Source organism: Centruroides sculpturatus, unplaced genomic scaffold (genome assembly GCF_000671375.1).
Source record: "Centruroides sculpturatus isolate CEXI.00-Female unplaced genomic scaffold, Cexi_2.0 scaffold1267, whole genome shotgun sequence".
NCBI lineage: Eukaryota > Metazoa > Arthropoda > Arachnida > Scorpiones > Buthidae > Centruroides > Centruroides sculpturatus.
The window spans coordinates 238,863-245,687 of record NW_019385407.1 but is presented as its reverse complement, the minus strand read 5'-3'; the positions used below and the strand labels follow the sequence as shown (position 1 = coordinate 245,687).

General features: G+C 22.9%; 1 non-coding gene across 1 annotated transcript; it reads right to left on the bottom strand.

Moving 5' to 3' along the window:
- Nucleotides 1-5,205: 5,205 nt before the first annotated feature.
- Nucleotides 5,206-5,277, bottom strand: LOC111638629. The gene has a single exon (XR_002758904.1). It is a non-coding gene; the product is annotated as a small nucleolar RNA snoR122 (small nucleolar RNA).
- Between the last annotated feature and the right edge of the window lie 1,548 nt (nt 5,278-6,825).

Sequence of the window (6,825 nt, the reverse complement as noted above, 5' to 3'; positions counted from 1 at the left end):
CAAAATTTGATAAATATTAAATAGGGTTTATATTTGTTGATATTGAATTGCAGATTTCAACATTATCCTTTCCAACAAATATTCTTAATCTTCACGTAGTGATGAGAGGAGAGAGAGATAATCTTCTATGGTCTGTTGATAATCTGTAGAGATTAGGCATTCCCAGATAAAAGACTTTTATCCAAATGAGTTTGTACATAATAATAGTTTAAACACATTTTCATAATTCCATTTACGTTGAAAGTGGTATTACTTTTTTGCCTTTGTCCTGAAAATAATGCATTAAAATTATTTATATTACATTTTTCATGTTAAAGTGAAAATAAATGATTTTTCGTTTGATGTTAACGACCCTAGTTTCGTTGGAAAATAACTAGAAAGGTTTTTTTAACTTACAATTAATCAACCAACTTCCCGTTTTTCTAGCTGATCAGACATTTAAAGATGCTAATATACAAAATAAAATTAAAAAAATCTGCATCAAATATGGAAGATATATTTCGTTCATTATTCTTATAAATATTTGACTTTTTTTTCTTATAATTAACTTTTAAATATATTTTAGTATCAGATTGAATAAACATTTTTTCTGTAACAATCCAATTAGAGAAGTGAAGGGTCATTGAAAGTGTCTGTTACTCATGCAAAATAGAAAAATTTAACAAATCTGGTTTAGGAGGCGTAAAATCAGCATACCAAATAAGCGTAATGTTTCACACTACGAAAAAAAGTGGATTGGTGATTTAAGAAAACGAAATCTTCAAACTTATAACAAAATTCGATTATTGGAGATTACAAGTTGTCAGTATGATCGATAGGTATTATATAGCAATAAGCACGCTACACATCTCTTTTATTTTGTAAATATTTTCATTCAAGAACCATGTAAACAATATTATTTCATCCCCCATTTACACACATGTGAGAAAAGAAATTTTAAATTTATCTTAAATAATTACTTATAATTAATTAAAATTACGTAATTTGATTATTATTATGTCGAAAGAATAAGAATTTAAGTAAAATGTAATTTATTACAGAAGTTCCTTCGCACATTTTAGATTTAAATTGAAATGAAAATAATTTCATTAAATTTTCAGATAATCCGTATAAGAAAAATAAAAAAAGATAGAGACTTTTTACAAAGTAATTTATTTTTAATGTGGTGGGCGATTTTATTATGTTCTTCATCTCATTTTCTATAATTGAATTGTCGAGAGTAGTTGAAAGGTACGAGACAATATAGTCAAGGAAACGTTTTTGCGATGTGATTCGATGAAAGAATATTCCTTTTTTTGATTCCCATTTTGTCTCAAATTAAATGAATCTATTCATTACTAATGAATTACGTTGATTTTTGAAAGGGGGTTTCTTCTTTTAAGATTAGCTTACACAAAAGTTAAATCACTTTAACTTTTTTTAAGCAATTCAAACTTCAATTTTATTACATAAGATGAAAAAAATTCGATTTCCATATCGAAAATTTGATCTTAAATCAAGTTAACTTCAATTGTATATAATATAAAAAATATCTGTATGCTTAATCTTTTTCTGCCTATCAATCTACATTTGTAATCCTTCTTCATTTTATTTTAAATATAAATTAATAATTTATATTTTTAGAATTATTTAAAATTAAAAATTATAAAATGAATATCTGTTCAGGAAACTGTTCATAACTTATTCAGAAAACTTTAAAATAAGATTTCAAAAACATTTCACTTAACTAGTATAAACATTTTCAATTGATAACAATTAATTCAGATTTTAATGGAATAGTTAGTAATCCCGATTTAGTTAATATCTTAGTCTATTTCTAGATTGTAATAAATATTGCACAAATTGTTTATTTAATCCAAAATGTCGTCCTTCTCTTTCACGACATTCATATTATAGTAGAGGTGCAACAGCAGTAGAATCCGTTTAAGATTTATAATCAGTAAATATAAAAAATATCAATTTTCAGTGTAACATATTAATTAATTTTTTGGTTCATTGTTTCTGTTACTAGTTTATTCCGATTTACTAATCCTAAATTTTGGCTCTTTTAGTAACTTCAATCACACAAGGGTACATTAATTGAATATGTAGACTTTATTATTGTATTCGGAAATGCATTGCGGGTTCTATAAACTCTTCTTAGATAGTATTCGATTATTTAACACAGATTGGCATTAAAACTGGGCAATTAAACTGGATATATTAAAAACCTCTATATGGATAAAAGTACAAGTGATAAGATTTAAAATAAATANACATTAATTGAATATGTAGACTTTATTATTGTATTCGGAAATGCATTGCGGGTTCTATAAACTCTTCTTAGATAGTATTCGATTATTTAACACAGATTGGCATTAAAACTGGGCAATTAAACTGGATATATTAAAAACCTCTATATGGATAAAAGTACAAGTGATAAGATTTAAAATAAATAAATAAACTGATATAAAATTGGGTTAAAAACCTTTTTTTTTTAAAAAAATGAAATTATATGGTTTTAAACAAATAATAATAATATAGTAAATATTACATAATAAAGTCTACATATTTAATTAATGTACCCTTGTGTTACGAAAAATAAGCCAAAATGTAGGCTTAGTAAATCAAAATACTAATTATTTGCATTATGCTTAGTTTTTTCTTGCTTTTATTAACTATTTTTATTGTTATTTGGGGAAAACTTTAATGCCTTGCGTGGAATTATTTTTTTGTGTAAATAAATTAAATGAATTTTTAATTTTATATTAAAATATTTGTCGTATATACATATATATTATATTTTCTTCACAATGCTCTAGAGGTTTTTCTATTTTACTTAATAAGTATTGAATAATAATTTTCATGATTATAAAGTTATTTAAATTATTTTGCATTCTTATTTAGTTCGCAACTTTTGTAGCAAATTAACGGTATATTTTTTTAGAGTTTTAATTATTAAAAGTATGAATATTAATCTTCTACTGCTCAAGTATCATTTTGCTTAAATATTTTTAAATTAGCTTAATTAGTGCTAAATAAATTTGAATTTGAATATATCATAAATACAAATTCTGGCGTAATGTATTATATAAATAAAATTATAAAGGTGTTAACGAATTTGGGATGATAAAAATATCTTTAATTTCTTAAAATATAAGCAATTAATATTATATAAAATTATTTAATTTTTTATCTCAAAGTTGTTTTAAATGTATTTTTATTTTATTTATTTTGTAAATATATTTCATTGAATCTAAAACTTCTTTATTCTACTTCGTTAGAATATATTTGAAGAGTTGCACTTACATGTCAGTAAATGTTTCTCTTTATTTTGGCATTTACAGAAGTTTATCTGGAACTAAGTAAATTATCTTTCAAAGAAACTATTAGTAGAAACAAAATGAAACCATTAAATTTGCTGAATAAGAGTTTCTACTAATTTCATTTATTTCTGGAATAATAATGGAAATAAATATATAAAAAGTTTCGATTTTCTTCTATAATAAAATTTTATTTATTTATTTATTTATCTCCTGTGATAAATTTTTAGTCTTCCAATAAAAATAAGTTTTTTTTTTTACTATCTATTCTTAACAATATATTCATATGTTCATTTACATAATATATTAGGTTATATAAATAAGAAGTCTTTGCATGCAATCAGAAAACTGAAAAAACAAGCATATTTATGAAAATTTTAAAAGTAAAACTGAATAAAAGTCATATATCAATATATTGCCGTCAATATCAGCATCATCTAAGAGATGTCGACTTTGAAGCTATTTTTTCTTGAAAATTTTTACCTGCTGAAAAAAGGTTTCTAAAAAAAGATTAATTGTGTCTTTTTAAAGAGAAAAGAGAATCTGAATTTATATTAAAATAACATCGTTATTAATAGAGGTTTTGAATACATTTATGTCAGAGTTGTTTCCAAAATGGATTGATGTATCAGAAATTTATGTTGACCATTAACGATGGATCAAGAATTTAATCAATTGAGCAATTTTTGATTGCATGTCTAAATGTACAATTATAAATAATTATTTGAGTCAGGCAAGAATTTTTTTGTAAATTATTTCTTTCGTCTAAATGCTACTGTCTTCAAGTATATTATACTATTTATAGATCTCGTCGTCATTACTTCAAAAGAAATTATAGTAGCGTGTAAGATGGTAGAGGATAAAGACATAATTATAACATGTTATTCTCTGATGGATGGTATCAAAATTCACAACTTCAGGACAAGCTAAAGATAAGAAGAACACAGAAAGTTTGGGAATGAAAATTCGATGATTCCAAATAAAATTTTATTTGTTACATTAATGATTTTCATAAAGAGTAATATTAGACTGTTTTCATTTTCATAACATGGAAAAAAAATTATGGTAAACATCTGTACTTTGATACAAAGCAATAAGTTTTAATTTAGATAGATTGCCACAAATAAAATTCTTATGTGCTTTTATTTTTCACATATATTATGATTTATATAAAAAATAAAGTTTTTGTTTAAATTAATTTCTTCTAGGACTAGAGAAGAAAAGAAATTGAATAAATATGATTTAATAATATATAGAAAGTACTAAAGCATTTTGTTTTACGTATAAGCTTTCAAAAGTACTCATATTTTATCCATAAAATTTTCTATACAAGATTAAGTTTTATAAAATATTTTAATCATACTTTTAAAACTATATTTATTACAAAAAAATAAAACAATAAATTTCTTGTTTGTTTATTTCTTTCTTATATTATATAGGATATAAAACTGTACAATTTATTATGGAAACTAAGTAAAATAGTGATGATTTATTCTTCTTTATATCAACTTATATCTTTTTTTTATAACTTTTGATACTAGTTATAGCATAAAATATATAGATATGTATGTAGTTTGTATGATGTAATCGTTAATAACTAATAATTGTTAATAAATACACAAATAAAATTTATTATACTATATATACATGGAAGAAGGAATTAGTTTTATTTTACATAAGTTACAAAATAATTTAATAGTAGTAGCAAGTCCGAGTCGTTGCTCACTCTTCACTCAACCATAATTTTATCAATAATTAATTGTAAATAACATCAGAAAAGGCATTCTATCATCTCATCACAATCTATCAATAACTATAATTTAATTGAACATGGCATAAACAGAGTCAATCTATCAATAGCATTAAAAGTCATATTAGGATAATTATGTTGCATGTCAAGAAACGCTTCAAATATGATTGATATTCATCAATCAAATATCTGAAAATGCTTGACTTTTATAGTTAATAATTGACTGAAGAAATAGTTTTTTCTGTGCTATTTAATAATATATATAAATAGATAAACTTGGTCAATGATAGTAACAAAAATATCCAAACAAATTAAATGATTGCATCCATTTGATGATTAAAAATAACAGTAATAATTTAAGATTATAGGTTTTTGTTGATATAAAAAATATTTTGATTAGTATAAATGACATAAAAAAATATTTTAAAATAATTTTTATATCATGCTTTAGCTGAAATTTTTATTACAACAACAACATGATATAACATTTCATATTTTCATTCCATCGCGCATCTTACGACCGGTATAAAAATATCTCCTGTAAAGTTTCTTTTCTAGATATGACATCTCCCTCCTCGAAAATCAAAAATATATATATAAAGGTATATCTAAACAAGATGGAACTATGAAGTACGTTTTTACAGTAAAGTGAATGTAGCTGAACTACCCGCCAAGACATATTTACTTTCAGGTTCCACTCAACATAGATTTGTTTAACACATCAGAGTGTCTAACTCGATATTCTTAAAAATCATTCTACCATCCGACAATTTTAGGAAAACTCTAGAGGTCATCGTTCACAAAATGCCGAAAGAAAAAAAAACAAAAAAGAATTATTGATTCGAAGAATTTATTTTTTTTTTAATCTTTTGTTTAATCGTTGATAAGTTGATTGATTGAATTTATTATTTCTTACTTTTTATAGTCCTTTTTTTAAACAGAATCTAATTTTTTATATAATATGTTTATCTTATTTTTTTACGCTTTGGGTATACTTAATAAACATTTTAAGGCGTTTAGAAATGTAAATTCTATTCATTAATATATAAAATACCTTATATAATTTAATTTTATAAATTTTAAACATATTTATTTATATATTTTTATATTTATTTCATTTATATTAGTATCCCTGTTTCGAATATTTCAAGATTAGTGTTATTTTTTTTTCTATATTTTTATCTCGGTTTCTTGAATTATTCAAAATCACGACTATTACATTACATGTGATCTTAATATGTATTTTCAATTTTGTAGAATTGCATTTTTTATTTTAAAATTTCCAATCTTTAACGATGTAAACTACATTATTTACATCGAAATAACAGTAAACTAATAATGTAGCCTATATATTTTACAGGTCACCTCCAAAACTCAATAAAATAGGAATATTGCGATTATTTTAAAATATTATAATACAGTAATTAATAAAATGGGCCAGCCGAGTTGTGAATGGGTGTATATTATTCAATATTTTCTATGCTATAAATTATTTATTTAACATGATGTGATTTTGAACAGTATTTTGTAAAGTTTATTAACATAAATTGCAATGAAGTTCATTTACTTTAACTGTTTTTGTGTCACTTTTTGTAGTATTCAATTCCCTATTGTTAGCTTTAAGCAATTGTAAAATAATTAGATTCGTAAAAAATATATAATTAAATATTATCTGAAAAATAAAATTAACAAAAACATTAATTAATCTTTGAAAAGCGAAATTTATTTTATTAATTTTGCTTCAATGTTATTTATAAAATTAAAGATTTTTTT